This window comes from Mustela erminea, chromosome 2 (genome assembly GCF_009829155.1).
Source record: "Mustela erminea isolate mMusErm1 chromosome 2, mMusErm1.Pri, whole genome shotgun sequence".
In the NCBI taxonomy this organism is placed as follows: Eukaryota; Metazoa; Chordata; class Mammalia; order Carnivora; family Mustelidae; genus Mustela; species Mustela erminea.
In genome coordinates, this window is record NC_045615.1 from 118,562,480 (window position 1) to 118,577,837 (window position 15,358).

General features: G+C 36.8%; 1 protein-coding gene and 1 long non-coding RNA gene across 5 annotated transcripts in view; one reads left to right on the forward strand and one right to left on the reverse strand.

The window, feature by feature from the left end:
- The window catches only part of TBC1D19 (TBC1 domain family member 19), a 173,277-nt gene that overhangs the window by 14,636 nt on the left and 143,283 nt on the right, over positions 1-15,358 (forward strand). The window lies entirely within an intron of this gene.
- On the reverse strand, positions 4,866-14,452 carry LOC116584960. Its single transcript, XR_004283396.1, has 3 exons — positions 14,268-14,452; positions 6,160-6,163; positions 4,866-4,876 (listed from the first exon to the last, which is right to left on the reverse strand). It is a non-coding gene; the product is annotated as an uncharacterized LOC116584960 (long non-coding RNA).

Sequence of the window (15,358 nt, forward strand, 5' to 3'; positions counted from 1 at the left end):
TCTTACAAAACAAACTGAGGGTTGCTGGGGGGAGGGGGTTTGGGAGAAGGGGGGGTGGGTTTATGGACATTGGGGAGGGTATGTGCTTTGGTGAGTGCTGATTCACAGACCTGTACCCCTGGGGATAAAAATACATGTTTATAAAAAATAAAAAATTAAAAAAAAAAAAAAAGAAAGAGAGAGAAAAATAATTCTATAAATTTAGTCTCTACTAAAGAGTCTACTACTCTCTACTAAAGGGCAAGTTGCTTCAATGCCCATGACATTATGTCCAGGAAAAAAAAATTCCCCTACAGCAAAAATATGTCTCATTTGTGCCTTACTTGGTACTTTATTAAATCATACTATTTATATATTTAAAAAAAATACTACTTACATAATAATGGACCTATTCAGTCAAAGTGATTCTCTAAAGTGTATTAAAATAAATAATTGTTCAGCCAAAGTGATTCTCTAAAATGTATTAAAATAAATAATTGTAAACTATCAAAAAAATTTTTTAAAAATGGATGTTGTATAAAACCTCAAATGTTATTTGCATTCCATTAAGTGTTTAATAAATCCTGTTGCTCTGATTGTTATTATAATAATAGAATTGTGAAAGGGAAGAACCTGAAAGAAGATAAGCTTTGGAGAGAGAAGGAATAATATAATCGATAGGATGCTGTCATAAGTCTAGAACCCCAGAGCATCTCAATGCTAATGTCCCTACTAAAAAACTTAAGAAATTATATTTCAAATACTGTTTTTTCATTTATCATTATTAGAAATGTATACATGTGTAAGGAATTTAGAGATTATAAAAAGAGAAGAAACATTCATTTATCATTTATTTTAAATAAATGAATATTTAATGGATTTAAATAACTTTTAATTAACTATATTTTCTGTAAGACATAGATAGAACATGTATATATTTTTAAAGGTTTTATTTATTTGAGAGAGAGAAAGAGAGCACAAGCAGGGGGCAAGGGTAAAGGGAGAGGGGGATTTGGCATATATATGATTAAGCTTTAGATTGGACTACTGCAGTCGATATAAAACTAATAATTCAGGGACTCTGACTGTGTTTGGTGTGATACTAGGATTGTGTCTTTCTTACCTGTATCTGTCATGGCTTTTATTGTGTTCAGTATTGGAAAGTAAGACAATTGTAGGAATGCTCACAATACTGACTCCCATCTTTGTTCCTTCATTTTGCTCATGTTCACTGGATGATCTTTCTTGGAGCTGTGTGTTTCTGGTTCTTTGGAGATTAATATACATAACTTAGAAATGCCCACCAAGGCTAAGATGGGGGGAAGCTTGCTTTGACCTCCCATGAATCCAATAAAGATAACAGTTTTTCTCTTTTCTGATGCACAGGTGGTACCGCAAGATCCAATTCAAGTTTAGCTGTTAATTAGGTGCATGCAAAGCCTGTTGAGTGCATGCAGACCCTTTGATCTCACTATAGTGCCCTTCTGCCCTTCTGCACATTCTGTCACACTCTAAAATCTGTGGACAAAGGTCTAGACTTTGTGGAGAATAGCTATATGGTACCTGAATTGTCATCTGCCTGCCACCCTGCTCAGTAAGTTACCTGGTAAAACTCTATGTAACTTGTATGGAGTTTCATTTTCTTGTCTCAAAGTGCCTTGTATCTCTTTTTTATTGATTGATGGATTGATTGATTGATTTGATACCAACTCTTTATTTACATTTTAGTTAATTAACATATAGTATAATATTGGTTTCAGAAATGAGATTTAATAACCTATAACACCCAGTACTCATCACAGTAAGTGCTGTCCTTTAACACCCAGTACCTATAACACCCAGTACTCATCACAGTAAGTGCTGTCCTTTATACCCATCACCCATTTGGCCTATCCCCCATCCATCCTCCAGCAACTCCCAATTTGTTCTCTAAAGTTAAAAGTCTCTTATGGTTTGCCTTCCTCTGTCTTCTTTTTCTCCATCCCCTCTGTTACTCTGTTTTGTTTCTTAAATTCCACATGCGAATGAAATCATACTACGGTATTTGTCTTTCTTTGACTGACTCATTTCGCTTAGCATGATACACTCTAGCTCTATCTACATCATTGCAGATGTCAAGATTTCATTCTTTTTGATGGCTGAGTAATATTCCATTCAATATATGTACCACATCTTCTTTATCCATGAATCAATCAATGGACATTTGGGCTCTTTCAATAATTTGGCTATTGTTGATAATGCTGCTATAAATGTCAGGGTACATGTGCCCCTTTGGATCAGTATGTTTGTATCCTTGGGTAAATACCTAGTAGCATAATTGCTGGATTGTAGGGTAACCCAATTTTTAACTTTTTGAGAAACCTCCATACTGTTTTCCAGAGCGGTTGTACTATCAAAGTACCTTCTCAGTTTGGGGGATACTTTACTGTCTCTCTCCCATCTTCTAACAACAGTGTGGAAATGAATTATTGTATATAGCATTTCAAAATAAGAAGCCTTTTTTTCCATAGAATTTATGTACTGGGGGCGGGGGGTGGTAGGCAAGATAACTATTAAAGTATGGGTTTACTTTGAATAAGTAAGTATATCTTTTTGCATTTTATTTCAGGACTGACTTGCTTAGAGAAGGTCAAATAGGGTTTTTGAATTAGGTAAGGCCAAGCTGAAACAAGAGAGAAAAGATTGATTACTAAATGTGAACTGAAGACAGGCTCAGGCATAAAGTATATTATGAAAGGAGGCTAAGAAGTAAGATGTGGAATTAGAGGGATAAGACAGACAGTGCTGGCAGAAAAGTGGGTCAGCTTTGAGATGTCAGCAAAAGAAAACCAGAGAGGAATCTATCTTCAGGTGAGAGAAACCAGAGCAGGGTTTGAATTATACAACACAGACTGAGTATTAGGCATGGTCAGCTTGTACAGAGCCAAAATTTCCAATTGGTAACTAAAACTCATTCCTGGCTACAGTGCATATCCACTGGGACTACTTGGATTACAGAAACAGATTTGGTCTACCATTTCATAAAGAACCAAAAATATTAGGAAGGAATGGAGATACCCAATTCAGTATGTTTTAATTGAGCCTCTCTTACGTGGTGGTGATGGGGAAAATTAGACAACGTCCAAAACAGTGATGTTAATGAGAAGAATGTGGATTAATGCAGGAAAGAGCAGTTATTTGTCACACTTTTTCTTAGCTATTTTTTTTTTAAGTAATCTCTACACCTAATGTGGGGCTCAAATTTATGACCCCAGGATCAAGAGTCACATGCTCTACTGACTGAAATAGCCAGCACCCCAGCTTTTTATGTCCCTCAATACATTGTAGGTTCCTCAAGAGTGAGGGAGAATCATGTCTTATTTTTCTTTTTATATTTAGCAACTGGCACATAGGAAGTGTTCAATTAATTATTGAAAGAAGAATGTAAATTCAAAAGCATATACTAGGATATAAATACAGTGAAAGGACACAGATGGGGGTAGAGAAAGCTTGGTTAGCACTCAAGGTGGGAAGACTGGAGTGAATTCCCAATATAGGAACAGTGAGAAGGTTAAGCAGAGGGTTTCTGTTATATTATAGGGCACTTCTAAAGAGTGAAGGAGTTCAGAACAAGTCTCCCCAAAACATGCCACTTTCGTATGTGGACTGTTTTGAGCTGAAGGCAATCAAGATCCTGCTGCCTCAGAAGAAACTTCTGCACTTAACTACCTAGAAGAATCTAAATTAGGTGTTTCCCAGAATAAGAATTATTACCAGAGATAAATTTTATCTGAGTGGCCCATCTATATGGCAGGGCAAACATCTAATTATGAAACATCTGCTCTTCTTACTGCTCTATAATTACCTTCCTTCCCTTTGAAGTCCCAGGCTTCTACCCCATTCTTTAGCTCAGGATGGCACATACACCTCATTTTACCTTTCTGTTTTGAACCTTTTATGTATGTGGGATTCCCATATGAATGAAATTAAATTTTATTTTCTCCTGTTAATCTGTCTATTGTCAGCTTAATTCTTAGACCAGCTGGAAGAATCTCTGGAGGGGTGCCTGGGGGGTGCAGTTGTTAAGTGTCTGCCTTTGGCCTTGGTCATGATCCCAGGCTCCTGGGATCAAGCCCCGCATCAGGCTCCCTGCTCAGCGAGAAGCCTGCTTCTCCCTCTCCCACTCCCCCTGCTTGTGTTTCCTGTCTAACTGTGTCTTTCTCTGTCAAATAAATAAAATCTTAAAAAAAAAAAAAAAAGGCTAGAGGAAGATTTTTTCTTCCCAACAGAAGATAAGATTATGTACGTTGGGTAGTACTAGGTGTTTAGAAGATCCTAAATGCCAGAATGAATTTTCTTTTATTCTGTAGGTATTGAAGGGGTCATTGAGGTATTTTGAGGAGGGTGAAGATATGAAGGATTTTGTAAAGAATATTAATATAGCACTGGTGAGTTCAATAGATGGGAATAGGAGAGAGTGTTCCAGCTTCATCTTCCACTTTATTCTTTCCTACATTCTCTTGGAACTTTGCTGTTCCACAAAGTGACAGTGTACAAGAACATCCCCAGGCCTTTACTCAGTCTCTTTACTTAGCCTATACTCTTTTGTTCCCCTTTTCCAGTTCTTCTGTTAGAATTAATTGTTTCTGTCTCTAAGGATGATAACTCTGTTATAACATTTTTTTCTTATGGTAGCATTATTATTATTTTTTATTAGGTATCTTCATGTCTGGACTAAAAATGCCAGAAAACTAGGCCAATCATCTTGTGTTTCCCATGGGGTTTTGCAGCTGTCGGTCTAAGGAATCTTTAGTGCAAATGGATTCTTTGAGAACATGTTTATGAAGTACTTACTATGTGATAGTTATTGTGCTGATTTTTAGGGTACAGAGATGAAAGACACTTAGATTCTGGAAAACTTGAAATCATTACTGTGAATTTGATGGTTCCTTAATACTTAAAGACTTTTCTTTTTTTTTTTTTAGTATATGTGCTGCCAAAGCGAGCACAAGACTTTTCTTTTAAAAAAAAAAAAAAAGATTTTATTTATTTATTTGACAGATTGAGAGCACAAGTAGTCAGAGAAGCAGACAGAGGGAGAGGGAGAAGCAGGCTCTCCACTGAGCAGGGAGCCTGATACAGGGTTTGAACCCAGGACCCTGGGATCACAACCCAAGCTGAAGGCAACCACTCAACTGTCTGAACCACCCAGGTGCCCCTTTGAAGACTTTTCTGATGATATTTATGGTGATGTTAAAGAATGTTACTTTTTGATATTATTTAATGAAATGTGTCCACTGCATCACTTAATATATTCAAAATGATCAGTGTGTAATGTTGTGAAATCATGTATAGATAGAAGATTGATTCAGAGTGCAAGGTAGAGTGATACATGTTTATGTAATAAAGCATGAAAACTTTACTGAGGTTCAGATACTATTGTGCAACTAATTTTTAGGGAACTTTTAGTCAAATTTTGATATACTATCACAGGAGAGTATCTACAATATCTAAAAAGGATATTAAAATACTCTTCCCTTTTCCAGTTACATATCTGTGTGACACTGATTTTTTTCATATACATCAATCAAAATAACCTAGTGCTGCAAATGGAATATCACAGCAGATTGAAGTTTCCAGGCTGTCTTCAGTTAAGCCAAACATCAGAGATTTGCAGAAATGTAAAACAGTGCCTCTTTTCTTACTATTTTTGTATCTGAAAATACAGTTCTTTGAAATAAAAATATTTAGGGCAGGGGTGCCTGGGGGACTCAGTCAGTCAAACGTATACCTTTGGCTCAGGTGTCCTGGGATTGAGCCCTGCATTTGGCGGGGGGGGGGTGTCCCTGCTCAGCGGGGAGTTTGCTTCTGCTTCTCCCTTTGCCCCTCCCCTGGCTTGTGCTCTCTCTCTCTCTCTCTCTAAAATAAATAAATAAAATCTTAAATAATATTTAGGCTAATATATAATGGGCTAAAGTGTTATATTTACCATTTTTTACCATTTTTAAGTATATAGTTCAGTGGCATTCAGTACATTCACATTGTTGCACAGCCATCAATAACCATCCATCTCCAGTACTTTTTCATCACAATAAGAACTGTGTAACCATTAAATACTAACTCTCCATTCCAACCTTCCCCATAGCCGCTTGCAACCAGCATTCTACTTTTTGAATTTGAATTTTTGAATTTGAATTTGACTGTTCTATGTACCTCATATAAGTGAAATCATATAGGATTTGTCTTTTTGTGACAGGCTTATTTCACTTAGCATAATGTTCTCAAGGTTCATCCATGTTGTAGATGTGTCAAGATTTTCTTCCTTTTTAAGGGGAGAGTGGTATTTCATTGTGTACACATATCACATTTTGCTTATCTGTTCATTTGTTTGTGGATACTTGGGTTGCTTCCACATTGCACTTATAGTGAATAATACTGCTGTGAACATGAGTGTATAAATATATGTTCAAGTATGTACCTAGAATTGAAAGTGCTGGATCATGAGATAATTCAGTTTCTAATTTTGGGGGTAGGGAATTTCCATACTAATAAACAAATAGGTTTTTTTCTGTTCTAATTTCTAATGCTATAAATATCAGTAGATACAATCCACATAAAGGAAGTGCTCTTATATCCTCAATTTTTAAGAGAGTGAGCATCCTGAGGGTTAAAAGTTTGAGAATCAGTGGTCTAGTGAAAGGAGTGAAGTAGAGAGATCTGTTAGGAAGTTACTATAAGTAGATAAGTAGATAAGTTGCTTATAGAAGAATGGGAAGGGTGGTATGAAGAATCTGTCATTTGAAGAGAACTTGGGAGAATCTGGAAATATATGTGACCTTGAGAAAAGAAGCTTTTAGAGAAGACTCAGTAGCTTTCTTTGAATATTTGAAGGTCTCCTGTAGAAAAGGGATTAGGTTTATATTTTGTGACATTGTGTGTGTATGTTGTGGGGGGGGTGTGATGGTGGCAGATGGTATGAGGAATCAATTTTAGCTCATAATAAGGAATTTTCTAAGGTAATAATTCGAAGATGGAACTGGCTAAGGTAGGGATGTAGTGAGTTTCTAAACTAGAAAGCTGGTGTAGAGTTTTGTTGGGTGTTTTTTCTTTTCTTTCTTGTTTGGTTGGTTTCAGGAGTAGAAGTTAGTGATTTATGTGTCTGATAGCCATTTGTATGTCTTCATTGGAGAAGTCTCTGTTCATATCTTCTGCCCATTTTTTGATATGATTGTCTGTTTTGTGTATGTTGAGTTTGAGGAGTTCATTATAGATCGTAGATATCAACCTTTTGTCTGTACTGTCATTTGCAAATATCTTCTCCCATTCCTTGGGTTGCCTCTTTGTTTTTTTGACTGTTTCCTTTGCTGTGCAGAAGGTTTTGATTTTGATGAAGTCCCAAAAGTTTATTTTTGCTTTTGTTTCCTTTGCCTTTGGAGACATATCTTGAAAGAAGTTGCTGTGACTGATATCGAAGAGATTACTGCCTATGTTCTCCTCTAGGATTCTGATGGATTCCTGTCTCATGTTGAGGTCTTTTATCCATTTTGAGTTTAAGGGAATGGTCGAGTTTCATTCTTCTACATATAGCTGTCCAGTTTTCCCAGCACCATTTATTGAAGAGACTGTCTTTTTTCCACTGTACATTTTTTCCTGTTTTGTTGAAGATTATTTGACCATAGAGTTCAGGATCCATATCTGGGCTCTCTACTCTGTTCCTCTGGTCTATGTGTCTGTTTTTATGCCAGTACCATGCTGTCTTGGTGATCACAGCTTTGTAGTAAAGCTTGAAATCAGGTAACGTGATGCTAAGACATACAAATGGCTATCAGACACATGAAAAAATGTTCATCATCACTAGCCATCAGGGAGATTCAGATTAAAACCACATTGAGATATCACCTTACACCAGTTAGAATGGCCAAAATTAACAAGACAGGAAACAACATGTGTTGGAGGGGATGTGGAGAAAGGGGAACCCTCTTACACTGTTGGTGGGAATGCAAGTTGTTGCAGCCTCTTTGGAGAACAGTGTGGAGATTCCTCAAGAAATTAAAAATAGAACTTCCCTATGACCCTGCAATTGCACTGCTGGGTATTTACCCCAAAGATACAGATGTAGTGAAAAGAAGGGCCATCTGTACCCCAATGTTTATAGCAGCAATGGCCATGGTCGCCAAACTATGGAAAGAACCAAGATGCCCTTCAGCAGACGAATGGATAAGGAAGATGTGGTCCATATACACTATGGAGTATTACGCCTCCATCAGAAAGGATAAATACCCAACTTTTGTAGTAACATGGACGGGACTGGAAGAGATTATGCTGAGTGAGATAAGTCAAGCAGAGAGAGTCAATTATCATATGGTTTCACTTATTTGTGAAGCATAACAAATAGCATGGAGGACATGGGGAGTTAGAGAGGAGAAGGGAGTTGGGGGAAATTGGAAGGGGAGGTGAACCATGAGAGACTATGGACTCTGAAAACAATCTGAGGGGTTTGAAGTGGCCGGTGGGTGGGAGGTTGGGGTACCAGGTGGTGGGTATTATAGAGGGCACGGATTGCATGGAGCACTGGGTGTGGTGAAAAAATAATGAATACTGTTATGCCGAAAATAAATTAAAAATAGATTTAAAAAAAAAAAGAAGTTAGTGATTCATCACTTACATACTTACATATAACACCCAGTGCTCACCATAACATGTGCTCTTCTTAATATCCATGACCCATTTAGCCCAACACCCACCCACCTCTCTTCCAGCAACCCTCACTTTGTTCTCTGTAGGTAAGAGTCTCTTATGATTTGCCTTCCTCTCTGTTTTTACCTTATTTTATTTTTCTTCCCCTTCCCATATATTCATTGGTTTTATTTCTTAAATTCCACATATGAGTGAAATCATACAGTATTTGTCTTTCTCTGCTTAGCATTTTGCTTAGCATAATACAATCTAGTTGCGTTCACATTATTGCCAATGGCAAGATATCATTCTTTTTGATGGCTGAATAATTTTCCATTGTATATAGCTGTACCACATCTTCTTTATCCATTCATTAGTCGATGGACATTTGGGCTCTTTCCATAATTTGGTCATTGTTTATAATGCTGCTATAAATATCGGGGTACATGTGCCCCTTTGAATCAGTATTTTTGTATCCTCTGGATAAATATGTAGTAGTGCAATTGCTGGGTTGTAGGGTAGTTCTATTTTAAACTTTTTGAAGAATGTCCATACTCTTTTCCAGAGTGGCTGCACCAATTTGCTTTCACACCAACAATGTAAGAAGGTTCCCCTTTCTCTCCTTCATCACCAACATCTGTTGTTTCCTGTGTTGTTAATTTTAGCCATTCTGACAGGTGTGAGGTGGTATCTTATTGTGGTTTTGATTTGTATTTTACTGATGATGAGTGATGTTGAGCATTTTTAAAATTTTTTTTTATTTTTTTTATTAACATATAGTGTATTATTAGCTCCAGGGCTACAGATCTGTGAATTGCCAGGTTTACACACTTCACAGCACTCATCATAGCACCTACCCTCCCCAATGACCATAACTCCACCACGCTCTCCCTAACCCCCTCCCCCCAGCAACCCTCAGTTTGTTTTGTGAGATGAAGAGTCTCTTACAGTTTGTCTCTCTCCCGATCCCATCTTGTTTCATTTATTCTTTTCCTACCCCCTAAACCCCCCACGTTGCATCTCCACTTCCTCATATCAGGGAGATCATATGATAGTTGTTTTTCTCCAATTGACTTATTTCGCTAAGCATGATACCCTCTAGTTCTATCCACATCATCGCAAATGGCAAGATTTCATTTCTTTTGATGGCTTCATGGTATTCCATTGTGTGTGTGTGCGCGTGCGTGTGTGTGTATATATAAAATATATACCACATCTTCTTTATCCATTCATCCGTTGATGGACATCTGGGTTCTTTCCATAGTTTGGCTATTGTGGACATTGCTGCTATAAACATTCGGGTGCACATGCCCCTTTGGATCACTACATTTGTATCTTTAGGATAAATACCCAGTAGAGCAATTGCTGGGTCATAGGGTAGCTCTATTTTCAACTTTTGAGGAAGCTCCGTGCTGTTTTCCAGAGTGGTTGCACCAGCTTGCATTTTCCACCAACAGTGTAGGAAGGTTCCCCTTTCTCCGCATTCTCTCCAGCATCTGTCATTTCCTGACTTGTTAATTTTAGCCATTCTGACCGGTGTGAGGTGGTATCTCATTGTGGTTTTGATTTGTTTTTCCCTGATGCCGAGTGATGTGGAGCACTTTTTCATGTGTTTGTTGGCCATCTGGATGTCTTCTTTGCAGAAATGTCTTCATGTCCTCTGCCCATTTCTTGATTGAATTGTTTGTTCTTTGGGTGTTGAGTTTGCTAAGGTCTTTATAGATTTTGGATACTAGCCCTTTATGTGATATGTTGTTTGCAAATATCTTCTCCCATTCTGTCAGTTGTCTTTTGGTTTTGTTAACTGTTTCCTTTGCTGTGCAAAAGCTTTTGATCTTGATGAAGTCCCAGTAGTTCATTTTTGCCCTTGCTTCCCTTGCCTTTGGCGATGTTCCTAGGAAGAAGTTGCTGCGGCTGAGGTCGAAGAGGTTGCTGCCTGTGTTCTCCTCAAAGATTTTGATGGATTCCTTTCTCACATTGAGGTCCTTCATCCATTTTGAGTCTGTTTTCGTGTGTGGTATAAGGAAATGGTCCAGTTTCATTTTTCTGCATGTGGCTGTCCAATTTTCCCAACACCATTTGTTGAAGAGACTGTCCTTTTTCCATTGGACATTCCTTCCTATTTTGTTGAAGATTAGTTGACCATAGAGTTGAAGGTCTATTTCTGGGCTCTCTATTCTGTTCCATTGATCTATGTGTCTGTTTTTGTGCCAGTACCATATTGTCTTGACAATGACAGCTTTGTAATAGAGCTTGAAGTCTGGAATTGTGATGCCACCAACTTTGACTTTCTTTTTCAGTAATCCTCTGGCTATTCGAGGTCTTTCTGGTTCCATATAAATTTTAGGATTATTTTTTCCATTTCTTTGAAAAAAATGCATGGGACTTTGATAGGGATTGCATTAAATGTGTAGATTACTTTAGGTAGCATAGACATTTTTACAGTATTTGTTCTTCCAATCCATGAACATGGAACATTTTTCCATTTCTTTGTGTCTTCCTCAATTTCTTTCATGAGTACTTTATAGTTTTCTGAGTATAGATTCTTTACCTCTTTGGTTAGGTTTATGCCTAGGTAACTTATGGTTTTGGGTGCAATTGTAAATGGGATTGACTCCTAATTTCTATTTCTTCTTTCTTGTTGTTGGTGTAAAGAAATGCAACTGATTTCTGTGCGTTGATTCTATTTCGTGGCACTTTACTGAATTGCCATACAAGTTCTAGCAGATTTGGAGTGGAGTCTTTTGGGTTTTCCACATATAGTATTATATCATCTGCAAAGAGTGATAGTTTGACTTCTTTTTTGCCAATTTGGATGCCTTTAATTCCTTTTTGTTGTCTGATTTTTGAGTACTATGTTGAATAGCAGTGGTGATAATGGACTTCCCTGACGTGTTCCTGACCTTAGTGGACAAGCTCTCGGTTTTTCTCCATTGAGAATGATATTCGCGGGAGGGTTGAGCATTTTTTTATGTGTCTGTTAGCCCTTTGTTTGTCTTTTTTGGAGAACTCTTTATTCCTGTTTTCTGCCCTTTTCTTAACTGTACTATTATTCTTTTTTTTAGGTATTGAGTTTGATAAGTACTTTATAGATTTTGGATATTAGCCCTTTATCCTATATGTCATTTGCAAATATCTTGTCCCATCCCATTGGCTGCCTTTTAGTTTTGTTGATTGTTTCCTTCACTGTGCAGAAGTTTTTTATCTTGATGAAGTTCCAATAGTTCATTTTTGCTTTTGTTTCCCTTGCCTCTGGAGATACATGTAGAAAGAAGTTGCTACAATCAAGGTCAAAGAAGTTGCTGCCTGTGTTCTTCTCTAGGGTTTTGATGGTTTCTTGTCTTACATTTAGGCCTTTCATCCATTTTGAGTGTATTTTTGTGTCTGGTGTAAGAAAGTGGTCCATTTGTATTCTTCAGATGTCACTGTCCAGTTTTTCCAACACGAATTGTTGAAGAGACTGTCTTTTTTCCTTTGGATATTCTTTCCTGTTTTGTTGAAAATTAGTTCACCATAGAGTTGTGGGTTACCATTTCTGGATTATCTATTCTGTTCCATTGATTTATGTGTTTTTGTGCCAGTACCGATTACAGATTTGTGATAGAGCTTGAAGTCCAGGATTGGAGGCCAGCAGTTTTGGTTTTCTTTTTCAACACTCCTTTGACTATTCAGAGTCTTTTCTGTTTCCATACACATTTTAGAATTTTTTTTATAGCTCTATAAAAAATGCTGGTGTTATTTTGATAGGGATTGCATAGAATATGTAGATTGCTTTGGATAGTATAGACATTTTAACAATATTTGTTCTTCCAATCCATGAGCATGAAATGTTTTTACATTTCTTCATATCTTTAATTTCTTTCATAATTGTTCTGTAGTTTTTGGAGTACAGATCTTTTACTTCTTTGGTTAGGTTTATTCTTAGACACTTATGGGTTTTGGTGCAGTTGTAAGTGGGATTAATGCCTTGGTTTCTCTTTCTGCTGCTTCATTATTGGTGCTAGAAATTCAACAGATTTCTGTATGTTGATTTTATATATTATGACTTTGCTGAATTCCTGTGCGAGTTCTAGCAATTTTTTTGGTGGAGTCCTCAGGTTTTCTACATTGATTATCACATCATCTGCAAAGAGTAAATGTTTGACTTCTTTCTTGCCAATTGGATGCCTTTTATTTCTTTTTGTTGTCTGATTGCTGAGGCTAGGTCTTCTAGTACTGTGTTGAACAACAGTGGTGAGAATGGACATCCCTCTCATGTTCCTTACTTTAGGCGGAAAGCTCTCAGTTTGTCCTCATTGAGGATGGTATTAGCTGTGTTTCTTTCATATGTGTCCTTTGTGGTGTTGAGGTATATTCCTTCTATCCCTACTATCTTGATGGTTCTTATCAAGAAAGGATGCTGTATTTTGCCAAATGTGTTTTCTGTATCTTTTGAGAGGATCATATGGTTCTTAAACTTCCTTTTATTTATGTGATGTGTCACATTAATTGATTTGCAAATACTGAACCACCTTTGCAGCCCAGGAATACAGCCCATTTGCTCATGGGCTGTATACTCTTGAATTCAGTTAACTAGTCTCTTGTTAATTGAATTCAAGAGTATATTAACAGGATGATGATGATGATGATGAAGATGATGATGATTTTGCATCCATGTTTATCAGGGATATTGGTCTACAAGTCTCCTTTTTTAGTGGGGTCTTTGTCTGGTTTGGGGAACAAGGTAATACTGGCCTCATAGAATGAGTTTGCAAGTTTTCCTTCCTTTTCTATTATTACTATTTTTTTAAATAACTTCAAAAGAAGAGGTATTAATTCTTTAACTATGTGGTAGAATTCCTGTGGGAAGCCATTTGGCCCTGGACTCTGGTTTGTTGGGAAATCTTTTATTGCTGATTCAGTTACTTTGCTGATTATGGATGTGTTCAGGTTTCTATTTCTTCCTGCTTCAATTTTTGTAGTTTATCCAAATAATTTATTCATGTCTTCCAGATTACCCAATTTGTTGGTATATAATTGCTCATTCTCTTATAATTGTTTGCATTTCTTTGGTATTGGTTGTAATCTCGCTTCTTATATTTGTGATTTTATTTATTTGGGTTCTTTCTTTTTTCTCTTTTTAAGTATGGCTTGTGGTTTGTCAATTTTGTTAATTCTTTCAAGGAACCAGCTCCTAGTTTCATTTATCTATTCTCTTTCTCTCTCTATTTAAATTTCTGTGTCACTATTTCTGTTCTAATCTTAATGATTACTCTTCTTCGGCTGATATTAGGCTTTATTTGCTGTTCTCTCTCCAGCTCCTTTAGGTGTAAGATTAGATTGTATATTTGAGACGTTCCTTGATTCTTGAGGAAGGCCTGTATTGCTATATAATTACCACTTATGACTGCCTTTACTGTATTCCAAAGGTTTGGGACTGTCAAGTTTTCATTTTCATTTACTTCCATGTATTTTTAAATTTCTTTTTAATTTCCTGGTTAACCCATTCATTCTTTAGTAGGATGTTTTTTGACCTCCGTGTATTTGTGGTCTTTCCAAATTTTCTATGACTTCAAGTTTTATAGCATTGTGGTCTGAAAATATGCATGAAATAATCTCAATCTTTTTGTACTGTTTGAGGCCTGATTTGTGACCCACAAATGTGCACTCGAAAAGAATGTGGATTCTGCTGCTTTAGGATGAAATACTCTGAATATATCTGTTAAGTCCATCTGGTCCAGTGTGTCTTTCAAAGCCATTGTTTCTTTGTCGATCTTCTGCTTAGATGACTTGTCCATTGCTATGAGTGGGGTGGTAAAGTCCCTTACTATTATTGTATTATTATCAATCTATTTCTTTAAGTTTGTCATTAATTGATTTATATATTTGGTTGCTCCCAAGTTGGGGACATAAATATTTATAGTTGTTAGATCTTCTTGTTGGATAGAACACTTTATTATGATATAGTGCCCTTCTTCATCTCTTATTACCATCTTTGTTTTAAGATCTAGTTTGTCTGATATAAGTATGGCTACTCCAGCTTTCTTTTGATGTCCATTAGCATGATATCTTGTTCTCTACCCCCTCAATTTCAATCTGGAGGTGTCTTTGGGTCTAAAGTGAGTCTTTTGTAAGCAGCATATGGATGCATCTTGTTTTTTATTGATTCTGACACCCCATGTTCTTTGATTGGAGCATTTAGTCCATTTACATTCAGAGTAATTATTGATAGGTATGAATTTAATACCATTGTATTACCTATGAAGTCACTGTTTGTGTAGATTGTCTGTGTTTCTTTCTAATATTTGTTGCTTTTGGTCTCTGTTTCCTGCTCAAAGCATCTCCTTAATATTTCTTGCAAAGCTGGTTTAGTGTTCATGAACTCCTTTAGTTTTTGCTTGTCTTGGAAACTCTATCTCTCTTTCCATTCTGAATGACAGCCTTGTTGGATATAGTATTCTTGGCTGCACAGTTTTCCCATTTATCATGTTGAATATCATTCCATTTCTTTCTGGCCTGTCAAGTTTCTGTGGACAGGTCTGCTGCTAACATTGTGTGTCTGCCCTTGTAGGTTAAGGACCTTTTGTCCCTAGCTGCTTTCAGAATTCTCTCTTTATCTTTGTATTTTCCAAGTTTCACTATGATATGTCTTGGTGTTGACCTGTTTTTGTTGATTTTGAGGGGGCTTCTGTATGCCTCTTGGACTTGAATGCCTGTTTCCTTACCTAGATTAGGGAAGTTTTCA